This window comes from Triticum dicoccoides, chromosome 2A (assembly GCF_002162155.2).
Source record: "Triticum dicoccoides isolate Atlit2015 ecotype Zavitan chromosome 2A, WEW_v2.0, whole genome shotgun sequence".
In the NCBI taxonomy this organism is placed as follows: domain Eukaryota; kingdom Viridiplantae; phylum Streptophyta; class Magnoliopsida; order Poales; family Poaceae; genus Triticum; species Triticum dicoccoides.
Window position 1 is genome coordinate 31,656,682 of NC_041382.1, and position 12,968 is coordinate 31,669,649.

Here is a 12,968-nt window from a genome sequence, read left to right on the forward strand (position 1 = left end):
CAATGAATCTATGGATGTGAATTTTGTTGGTAGGAATAATTTTGGTAACAACGCTTATAGAGGGAATTTTAATCCTAGGCCATACCCTAGTAATCCTTCTAATAATTATGGGATTTCCTACAACAACTCTTATGGAAATTATAATAAGATGCCCTCTGAATTTGAGAATAGTGTTAAAGAGTTTATGAATTCACAAAAGAATTTTAATGCTTTGCTTGAAGAGAAATTGCTTAAAGTTGATGATTTGGCTAGAAATGTTGATAGAATTTCTCTTGAGATTGATTCTTTAAAGCTTAGATCTATTCTTCCTAAGCATGATATCAATGAGTCTCTCAAAGCCATGAGAATTTCCATTGATGAGTGCAAGGAAAGAACCGCTAGGATGCGTGCTTCCAAAGATGCCTTTATTAAAGCGTGTTCCTCCAATTCCTATAAAAATCAAGATGAAGATCTAAAAGTTATTGGTAGGATCGAAAGTATGTCTAGAGGGGGGGGGCTGATTAGACTACTTGACCAAATAAAAATCTAGCCTTTTCCCAATTTTAGTTCTTGGCAGATTTTAGCTATCTTAGCACAAGTCAAGCAATCTCCACACAATTCAAGCAAGCATACAAAAGAGTATATGAGCAGCGGAAAGTAAAGCATGCAACTTGCAAGAATGTAAAGAGGAGGGTTTGGAGGATTCAAACGCATTTGGAGACACGGATGTTTTTGTCGTGGTTCCGATAGGTGGTGCTATCGTACATCCACGTTGATGGAGACTTCAACCCATGGAGGGTAACGGTTGCACGAGTCCACGGGGGCTCCACCCATGAAGGGTCCACGAAGAAGCAACCTTGTCTATTCCATCACGGCCGTCGCCCACGAAGGACTTGCCTCACTAGCGGTAGATCTTCACGAAGTAGGCGATCTCCTTGCCCTTACAAACTCCTTGGTTCAACTCCACAATCTTGTCGAAGGCTCCCAAGTGACACCTAGCCAATCTAGGAGACACCACTCTCCAAGAAGTAACAAATGGTGTGTTGATGATGAACTCCTTGCTCTTGTGCTTCAAATGATAGTCTCCCCAACACTCAACTCTCTCTCACAGGATTTGGATTTGGTGGAAAGAAGATTTGAGTGGAAAGCAACTTGGGGAAGGCTAGAGATCAAGATTCATATGGTTGGAATGGAATATCTTGACCTCAACACAAGTGTAGGTGGTTCTCTCTCAGAAAATGTGTATTGGAAGTGTAGGTATGTTCTGATGGCTCTCTCCATGAATGAAGAGTGGGTGGAGGGGTATATATAGCCTCCACACAAAATCTAACCGTTACACACAATTTGCCAAACTCGGTGGGACCGAATGGTTAAACTCGGTCGGACCGATTCAGCAAACCTAGTGACCGTTAGGATTTTCGGTGGGACTGAGATGCAACTCGGTAGGACCGATATGGTTAGGGTTAGGGCATAACATAATCTCGGTGTGACCGATTACACAAACTCGGTAGGACCGATTTTGGTAATAAGCTAACCAGAGAGTTGGTCAGGTAAACTCGGTGGGACCGATTCGCTCATCTCGGTGAGACCGAAGTGTTACAAAAGGGAAACAGAGAGTTTACATTGCAATCTCGGTGGGACCGATCGCTCATCTCGGTAAGACCGAAACGTTATAAAGGGAAACAGAGAGATTACAATCCCATCTCGGTGAGACCGAGATCCCTATCGGTGAGACCAAGATCCCTATCGGTGAGACCGATTTTCCTAGGGTTTGTGGCAGTGGCTATGACATTTGAAACTCGGTGGCGCCGGATAGAAAGAATCGGTGGGGCCGAGTTTGACTTTTGGTTTAGGTCATATGTGGATGTGGGAAGGTAGTTGAGGATTTTGGAGCATATCACTAAGCATTTTGAGCAAGCAAGCCATTAAGCAACACCTCATCCCTCCTTGATAGTATTGGCTTTTCCTATAGACTCAATGTGATCTTGGATCACTAGAATATAAAATGTAGAGTCTTGAGCTTCAAGCTTGAGCCAAACATTTTGTCCTTAGAATTTTGAGGGATCCACTTTCCTCATCCATGCCATGCCATTCATTGAGCTTTTCCTGAAATATTAATCTTGGAATAATGTTAGCTCAATGAGCTATATGTTGTTAGGAATTACCAAAACCACCCAGGGATAGTTGCACTTTCAATCTCCCCCTTTTTGGTAATTGATGACAACATATAGATCAAAGCTTCGACAAATGATAATAGGAGTGAAAGATATTGTCGCTTTGAGAAGTATGTGAAAAGCAAGAGCTCCCCCTAAATTTGTGCATATCTTAAGATTTGCTTTGGACTGCAAATGCACAATGAGTTAGGATCATGGGTTACTCTTCCATGTCACATACATCTTGGTGGAGCGCTCAAAATAATAAAGATTGAATATATGCACTCATCACCAAGCAAAGTGAACGATCATATAAGGATAAGTAAGATAATATCATCTAACAAGCATAAGTGTAGCTTATGATCAACCACATGATCATCAATGTCTCACAGATAATAGCATAGTATCTCAAGCAATCAAAAGACAAACAAAGTTCAACCATCAAAGCAAGAGAGAATAAAAAGCAACGCTCTCTCTCAAAGCCTATGATCTATACATGTTTCTCCCCCTTTGGCAACAAGTTACCAAAAAGTTCATAGAAAATGCATAGCACTAAAACGTCTCTCAAGCTTGGTCTTCAGGTGGTGGTGTCCGGAGAACTCCAAGAACGAAGGCTTCAGTCGAAGTAGATGGAGCTGATGGAGTAGGTGCTGGAGCTGGTGGCACTGAAGCTATAGCTGGTGCAGATGACGTGGCTCTGGTGTCTGGAATAGGCACTGCAGCAGACCTCTGAGCTCTAGGCACTCTGGCAAATGCATCAGTGGTTGTCTTGCCCTTCCTCTCCTGCATATCATCTTGAAGTTGCTCCACAACAGACTGAATCTCAGTTACCTTCACATCCAAGTCATAGAATTTTTGCTCCACGATTCTTTCCAAGCTCTCCTGGTTTTGAGTCTGGGTGGCCAGTCCCTTCTCAATCCTAGAGTGGATGCAATCAGGTAGCCAAGCTGATCTTGCTTGCTCTTCAGGAGATACTGAGATGCTTCTTCAGTAGTTGGCATCCTTGCAGCTTTTTCTGTTTTTGCCTTCTCTCTCTTGGCTTGTGCTTGTACTGAGGATGGTTCATCTTCATCCATAACCACTTGGTTGTCCTCAAAGTCAGGATAGAGAACAAAGTGTTCCTTATCCAACAGATATTTTCCTGTGCCCATCTTTGAGTTAATAAACTCCTAAATTTGTGGGGCATATCCACAACTTCTCTTTTGGACTGCTGTTGTCCTCTTGATAGTCTCAACCATGAGGCTCATGACCTTGAATTTCTGTGGCACATCAAATATGTGTAGCAAATTAATTGCATGCCCTCTGATCATGTTGTGGTCACCTGACTTGGGAAAAAGAGTGTGCCTTAGGATCCAGTTGATCGTTGGCAGTCCTGACAGAAGAAAATGGACTGACCCAAACTTGAAAGTCTCAAGAGCTTTGTCTGGGATCTCCTTGTACATCTGTGACATAGAATTGTGATGCATCTTTTTCTTGGCATAAACATCCAAGTCATCTTCACTTTCCTTTGGGGCATTGATCAGATTGGCCCATTCCTCAATAGTTGATTGGTATCTCGTTCCTTCAGACATCCAAACTATTCTGCCATCTGGATAGAAATGTGCTGTGGAGTAGAATTGCATAATGAGCTCATCATTCCAGTTTGTGAGCTTCTACCCAATAAAGTCTGCAACTCCACACGCATTGAAGCTGTCATACACTCTAGGATAGTGTTCTTCATTCTCCTTCATGTAGGTTCAGTCGACCCACCTCATATCACACACTATAAGCTTCTTGTCCAACAAGATTGTCTCATAGAAGTCCTGCTGTTCCTTTGTGTGGAACCTGTAATCAACAGCAGTCCTTCTCCTGGTGGCATATGGATCTGACTCTCTCCATAGCCTCAATCCTGAGTCTCTCCCGATCTTCATGTTCTCAGCCACAGGATGAGCATCATTGTGGTCTGGAATCTTGGGTTTGAGTTTTCTCAGGACTTGTCCTTCATCATATTCATCAGCAGCAACTTCAGGCACTGGGGCCTTGTTCTTCTCAGCAGCTGGTATACTCCTGGTATTCCTCTTAGGTGCACTCTTGGGCTTGGAGGCTGCTTTGGGTGCTTCTTTGGGCTTTGATGTTGCAGCCCCTGACTTTATAGCATCACCCATCAGCTTTTGTGCCTTGGGTGCTGGTGCAGCAACCTCTTCTTCCTCTTCCTCTTCAGAATCTCTCATGATTGAGGATCTCCCAAGCACTCTAGCAGTTTTTTTTGATACTCTCCTTCCTCTTCTTCCCTTCTGCAGCAGCCTCTTTGGGTTCAGATCCCAAAGGGACTTGAGTAGATGCTCTGGCCTTAGACATTGGAATTCTCTTTGCAGGAACCTTTTGCTTCATGCCTGGCTTGGTGGCAGCAGCAGTGTTATATTCCTTCTTAACCACTTTCTTCTTGGAAGTGGCCTCATCCTCAACTGCCACATAGTCTTCATCCTCAGATTCAGAGGTCTTCTTCTTTCTGGCCCTGGTGGCAGCTTTGGGTAAGTTGCTTGGGGTGCTCCTGCTACCATCATCTGAACTGCTAGAGGGACTAGTGCCCTCACTCAGGTGAACCTGCTCCTCTGACCTGTTCTGGCTGTCACTCTGATCAGACATATTGCAAACACTGACAGCAGACCCTGTGAATAGATATAGATGAGATAGAGTGGATGAGCATCACAAAATGCAGAGGTTTTTGCAAAAGAATGAGTCAAAAACTTAGTTTTAGTTTTCCACAGAAAGCATTTCGGATCAACCGATTTGTAAACTCGGTGATACGAAGCAGCTGTTGGAACCTAAACTAGTGAACTCGGTCAGACCGAGTCACAGTTCGGTGGCACCGAGACTGCTAGGGTTTCACAAAGTCCTGAACTCGGTCACACCGATTTGCAATTCTCGGTCAGACCAAAAATTACATGTGCGATGGCCTGAGCCGAATCGGTGGTACCGAGTTCCACAACTCAGTGGGTCCGAGATGGTTTCGGTGTTGGAAATATGCCCTAGAGGCAATAATAAAATGATTATTATATTTCCTTGTTCATGATAATTGTCTATTATTCATGCTATAATTGTATTATCCGGAAATCGTAATACATGTGTGAATACATAGACCACAATGTGTCCCTAGTGAGCCTCTAGTTGACTAGCTCGTTGATCAACAGATAGTCATGGTTTCCTGGCTATAGACATGGGGATGTCATTGATAACGGGATCACATCATTAGGAGAATGATGTGATGGACAAGACCCAATCCTAAGCTTAGCTCAAAGATCGTGTAGTTCGTTTGCTGTAGCTTTTCTGAATGTCAAGTATCATTTCCTTAGACCATGAGATTGTGCAACTCCCGGATACCATAGGAGTGCTTTGGGTGTGCCAAACGTCACAACGTAACTGGGTGACTATAAAGGTACATTACAGGTGTCTCCGAAAGTGTCTGTTGGGTTGGCACGAATCGAGACTGGGATTTGTCACTCCGTATGACGGAGAGGTATCTCTGGGCCCACTCGGTAATGCATCATCATAATGAGCTCAAAGTGATCAAGTGGTTGATCACGGGATCATGCATTACGGTACGAGTAAAGTGACTTGCCGGTAACGAGACTGAACAAGGTATTGGGATACCGACGATCGAGTCTCGGGCAAGTAACGTACCGATTGACAAAGGGAATTGTATACGGGGTTGCTTGAATCCTCGACATCGTGGTTCATCTGATGAGATCATCGAGGAGCATGTGGGAGCCAACATGGGTATCTAGATCCCGCTGTTGGTTATTGGCCGGAGAGCCGTCACGGTCATGTCTACGTGTCTCCCGAACCCATAGGGTCTACACACTTAAGGTTCGGTGACGCTAGGGTTGTAGAGATATGAGTATGCAGTAATCCGAAAGTTGTTCGGAGTCCCGGATGAGATCCTGGACGTCACGAGGACTTCCGGAATGGTCCGGAGGTGAAGAATTATATATAGGAAGTGTAGTTTCGGCCATCGGGAAAGATTCGGGGTCACCGGTATTGTACCGGGACCACCGGATGGGTCCCGAGGGTCCACCGCATGGGGCCACCCATCCCTGAGGGCCCCATGGGCTGAAGTGGGGAGGGGAACCAGGCCATAGTGGGCTGGTGCGCCCCCCTTTGCCCCCCCCGCGCCTAGGGTTGGAAACCCTAGGGTAGGGGGCGCCTCCACTTGCCTTGGGGGGCACTCCACCCCCTTGGCCGCCGCCCCCTTGGGAGATCCCATCTCCAGGGCCGGCGCCCCCAGGGGGCCTATATAAAGGGGGGGAGGGAGGGCAGCCGCACCTCAAGTCTTGGCGCCTCCCTTTGCCCTGCTACACCTCTCCATCTCGCAGAAGCTCGGCGAAGCCCTGCTGCGATCATTGCTGCATCCACCACCACGCCGTCGTGCTGCTGGATCTTCATCAACCTCTCCTTCCCCCTTGCTGGATCAAGAAGGAGGAGACGTCATCCGCTCCGTACGTGTGTTGAACGCGGAGGTGCCGTCCGTTCGGCACTTGGTCATCGGTGATTTGGATCATGGCGAGTACGACTCCATCATCCCCGTTCTCTTGAACACTTCCGCTCGCGATCTACAAGGGTATGTAGATGCACTCTCCTCTCATTGCTAGTTGACTCCATAGATTGATCTTGGTGAAACGTAGGAATTTTTTTTGTTTTCTGCAACGTTCACCAACAGTGGCATCATGAGCTAGGTCTATGCGTAGTTCTCTTTGCACAAGTAGAACGCAATTTGTTGTGGGTAGATGTTGTCAACTTTCTTGCCGCTACTAGTCTTATTTTGCTTCAGCGGTATTGTGGGATGAAGCGGCCCGGATCGACCTTACACGTACGCTTACGTGAGACAGGTTCCACCGACTGACATGCACTAGTTGCATAAGGTGGCTAGCGGGTGTCTGTCTCTCCCACTTTAGTTGGAGCGGATTCGACTAAAAGGGTCCTTATGAAGGGTAAATAGAAGTTGACAAATCACGTTGTGGCTTTTACGTAGGTAAGAAAACGTTCTTGCTAGAACCCTATTGCAGCCACGTAAAACTTGCAACAACAATTAGAGGACGTCTAACTTGTTTTTGCAGCAAGTGTCATGTGATGTGATATGGCCAAAGTTGTGATGAATGATGAATGGTATATATGTGATGTATGAGATCATGTTCTTGTAATAGGAATCACGACTTGCATGTCGATGAGTACGACAACCGGCAGGAGCCATAGGAGTTGTCTTTTTTTTTGTATGACCTGCGTGTCATTGAGAAACGCCATGTAAATTACTTTACTTTATTGCTAAACGTGTTAGCCATAGTAGTAGAAGTAATAGTTGGCGAGCAACTTCATGGAGACACGATGATGGAGATCATGGTGTCATGCCGGTGACAAGATGATCATGGTGCCCCAAGATGGAGATCAAAGGAGCTATATGATATTGGCCATATCATGTCACTATTATTTGATTGCATGTGATGTTTATCATGTTTTTGCATCTTGTTTACTTAGAACGACGGTAGTAAATAAGATGATCCCTCATAATAATTTCAAGAAAGTGTTCCCCCTAACTGTGCGCCGTTGTGACAGTTCGTTGTTTTGAAGCACCACGTGATGATCGGGTGTGATAGATTCCAACGTTCACATACAATGGGTGTAAGACATATTTACACATGCAAACACTTAGGTTGACTTGACGAGCCTAGCATGTACAGACATGGCCCAGAACACAGAAGACCGAAAGGTCAAACATGAGTCATATAGAAGATACGATCAACATGAAGATGTTCACCGATGTTGACTAGTCCGTCTCACGTGATGATCGGACACAGCCTAGTTAACTCGGATCATGTTATACTTAGATGACTGGAGGGATGTCTATCTGAGTGGGAGTTCATTCAATAATTTGATTAGATGAACTTAATTATCATGAACTTAGTCTAAAATCTTTACAATATGTCTTGTAGATCAAATGGCCAACGTTGTCCTCAACTTCAACGCGTTCCTAGAGAAAACCAAGCTGAAAGACGATGACAGCAACTATACGGATTGGGTCCGGAACCTGAGGATCATCCTCATAGCTGCCAAGAAAGATTATGTCCTAGAAGCACCGCTAGGTGATGCACCCGTCCCACAGAACCAAGACGTTGTGAACACTTGGCAGACACGTGCTGATGATTACTCCCTCGTTCAGTGCGGCATGCTTTACAACTTAGAACCGGGGCTCCAAAAGCGTTTTGAGCGACACGGAGCATATGAGATGTTCGAAGAGCTGAAAATGGTTTTCCAAGCTCATGCCCGGGTCGAGAGATATGAAGTCTCCGACAAGTTCTTCAGCTGTAAGATGGAGGAAAATAGTTCTGTCAGTGAGCACATACTCACAATGTCTGGGTTGCATAACCGCTTGACTCAGCTGGGAGTTAATCTCCCGGATGACGCGGTCATTGACAGAATCCTTCAGTCGCTTCCACCAAGCTATAAGAGCTTTGTGATGAACTTCAATATGCAGGGGATGGAAAAGACCATTCCTGAGGTATATTCAATGCTGAAATCAGCAGAGGTAGAAGTCAAAAAGGAACATCAAGTGTTGATGGTGAATAAAACCACTAAGTTCAAGAAAGGCAAGGGTAAGAAGAACTTCAAGAAGGACGGTAAGGGAGTTGCCGCGCCCGGTAAGCAAGCTGCCGGGAAGAAGCCAAAGAATGGACCCAAGCCCGAGACTGAGTGCTTTTATTGCAAGGGAAGTGGTTACTGGAAGCGGAACTGCCCCAAATACTTAGAAGACAAGAAGGCCGACATCACAAAAGGTATATGTGATATACATGTAATTGATGTGTACCTTACCAGTACTCGTAGTAGCTCCTGGGTATTTGATACCGGTGCGGTTGCTCACATTTGTAACTTAAAGCAGGAGCCGCGGAATAAGCGGAGACTGGCGAAGGACGAGGTGACGATGCGCGTCGGGAATGGTTCCAAGGTCGATGTGATCGCCGTCGGCACGCTACCTCTACATTTACCTACGGGATTAGTTTTAAACCTCAATAATTGTTATTTAGTGCCAGCTTTGAGCATGAACATTGTATCAGGATCTCGTTTAATTCGAGATGGCTACTCATTTAAATCCGAGAATAATGGTTGTTCTATTTATATGAGAGATATGTTTTATGGTCATGCTCCGATGGTGAATGGTTTATTCTTAATGAATCTCGAGCGTAATGCTACACATATTCATAGTGTGAATAACAAAATATGTAAGGTTGATAATGATAGTCCCACATACTTGTGGCACTGCCGCCTTGGTCACATAGGTGTCAAACGCATGAAGAAGCTCCATGCAGATGGACTTTTAGAGTCTCTTGATTACGAATCATTTGACATGTGCGAACCATGCCTCATGGGTAAAATGACCAAGACTCCGTTCTCAGGAACAATGGAGCGAGCAACCAACTTATTGGAAATCATACATACTGATGTGTGCGGTCCAATGAGTGTGGAGGCTCGCGGTGGCTATCGTTATGTTCTCACCCTCACTGATGACTTGAGTAGATATGGGTATGTCTATTTAATGAAACACAAGTCTGAGACCTTTAAAAAATTCAAGGAATTTCAGAGTGAGGTTGAGAATCAACGTGACAGGAAAATCAAGTTCTTGCGATCAGATCGTGGGGGAGAATACTTGAGTCACGAATTTGGCACACACTTAAGAAAATGTGGAATAGTTTCACAACTCACCCGCCTGGAACACCTCAGCGTAATGGTGTGTCCGAACGTCGTAATCGCACTCTATTAGATATGGTGCGATCTATGATGTCTCTTATCGATTTACCACTATCATTTTGGGGCTATGCTTTAGAGACTGCCGCATTCACTTTAAATAGGGCTCCGTTGAAATCCGTTGAGATGACACCGTATGAATTATGGTTTGGGAAGAAACCTAAGTCGTCATTTCTAAAAGTTTGGGGATGCGATGCTTATGTCAAGAAACTTCAACCTGAAAAGCTCGAACCCAAGTCAGAAAAATGCGTCTTCATAGGATACCCTAAAGAAATTGTTGGGTATACCTTCTACCTCAGATCCGAAGGCAAGATCTTTGTTGCCAAGAATGGGTCCTTTCTAGAGAAAGAGTTTCTCTCGAAAGAAATAAGTGGGAGGAAGCTAGAACTTGATGAAGTATTACCTCTTGAACCGGTAAGTGGCGCAGCTCAAGAAAATGTTCCTGAGGTGCCTGCACCGACTAGAGAGGAAGTTGATGATGATGATCATGAAACTTCAGATCAAGTTGCTACCAAACTTCGTAGGTCCACAAGGACACATTCTGCACCAGAGTGGTACGGTAACCCTGTCTTGGAAATCATGTTGTTAGACAACGGTGAACCTTCGAACTATGAAGAAGCGATGGCGGGCCCAGATTCCGACAAATGGCTGGAAGCCATGAAATCCGAGATAGGATCCATGTATGAAAATGAAGTATGGACTTTGACTGACTTGCCCGTTGATCGGCGAGCCATAGAAAATAAATGGATCTTTAAGAAGACAGACGCGGATGGCAATGTGACCATCTATAAAGCTCGGCTTGTCGCTAAGGGTTATCGACAAGTTCAAGGGGTTGACTACGATGAGACTTTCTCACCCGTAGCGAAGCTGAAGTCCGTCCGAATCATGTTAGCAATTGCCGCATTCTATGATTATGAGATATAGCAAATGGACATCAAAACGGCATTCCTTAATGGTTTCCTTAAGGAAGAATTGTATATGATGCAGCCGGAAGGTTTTGTCGATCCTAAGAATGCTGACAAGGTGTGCAAGCTCCAACGCTCGATTTATGGGCTGGTGCAAGCATCTCGGAGTTGGAACATTCGCTTTGATGAGATGATTAAAGCGTTTGGGTTTATGCAGACTTATGGAGAAGCCTGCGTTTACAAGAAAGTGAGTGGGAGCTCTGTAGCATTTCTCATATTATATGTAGATGACATACTTTTGATGGGAAATGATATAGAACTTTTGGACAGCATTAAGGCCTACTTGAATAAGAGTTTTTCAATGAAGGACCTTGGAGAAGCTGCTTATATATTAGGCATCAAGATCTATAGAGATAGATCAAGACGCCTCATAGGTCTTTCACAAAGCACATACCTTGATAAGATATTGAAGAAGTTCAATATGGATCAGTCTAAGAACGGGTTCTTGCCTGTGTTGCAAGGTGTGAAATTGAGCTCAGCTCAATGTCCGACCACAGCAGAAGATATAGAAGAGATGATTGTCATCCCCTATACCTCAGCCATAGGGTATATTATGTATGCCATGCTGTGTACCAGACCTGATGTAAACCTTGCCGTAAGTTTGGTAGGAAGGTACCAAAGCAATCCCGGCAAGGAACACTGGACAACGGTCAAGAATATCCTGAAGTACCTGAAAAGGACTAAGGACATGTTTCTCGTTTATGGAGGTGACGAAGAGCTTATCGTAAAGGGTTACGTCGACGCTAGCTTTGACACAGATCTGGATGACTCTAAGTCACAAACCGGATACGTGTATATTTTGAATGGTGGGGCAGTAAGCTGGTGCAGTTGCAAGCAAAGCGTTGTGGCGGGATCTACATGTGAAGCGGAGTACATGGCAACCTCGGAGGCAGCACACGAAGCAGTCTGGGTGAAGGAGTTCATTACCCACCTAGGAGTCATACCCAATGCGACGGGGCCGATGACTCTCTTCTATGACAACACTGGAGCTATTTACCTTGCCAAGGAGCCCAGGTTTCACAGGAAGACCAGGCATATCTAGCGTCGCTTCAACTCCATTCGTGAAAGTGTTCAAAATGGAGACATAGAAATTTGTAAAGTACATACGGACCTGAATGTAGCAGATCCGTTGACTAAACCTCTCCCTAGAGCAAAACATGATCAACACTAGAATTCCATGGGTGTTCGATTCATCACAATGTAACTAGATGATTGACTCTAGTGCAAGTGGGAGACTATTGGAAATATGCCCTAGAGGCAATAATAAAATGATTATTATATTTCCTTGTTCATGATAATTGTCTATTATTCATGCTATAATTATATTATCCGGAAATCGTAATACATGTGTGAATACATAGACCACAATGTGTCCCTAGTGAGCCTCTAGTTGACTAGATCGTTGATCAACAGATAGTCATGGTTTCCTGGATATAGACATGGGGATGTCATTGATAACGGGATCACATCATTGGGAGAATAATGTGATGGACAAGACCCAATCCTAAGCTTAGCTCAAAGATCGTGTAGTTCGTTTGTTGTAGCTTTTCTGAATGTCAAGTATCACTTCCTTAGACCATGAGATTGTGCAACTCCCGGATACCGTAGGAGTGCTTTGGGTGTGCCAAACGTCACAACGTAACTGGGTGACTATAAAGGTACATTACAGGTGTCTCCGAAAGTGTCTGTTGGGTTGGCACGAATCGAGACTGGGATTTGTCACTCCGTATGACGGAGAGGTATCTATGGGCCCACTCGGTAATGCATCATCATAATGAGCTCAAAGTGATCAAGTGGTTGATCATGGGATCATGCATTACGGTACGAGTAAAGTGACTTGCCGATAACGAGACTGAACAAGGTATTGGGATACCGACGATCGAGTCTCGGGCAAGTAACGTACCGATTGACAAAGGGAATTGTATACGGGGTTGCTTGAATCCTCGACATCGTGGTTCATCCGATGAGATCATCGAGGAGCATGTGGGAGCCAACATGGGTATCCAGATCCTGCTGTTGGTTATTGGCCGGAGAGCCGTCTCGGTCATGTCTACGTGTCTCCCGAACCCGTAGGGTCTACACACTTAAGGTTCGGTGACGC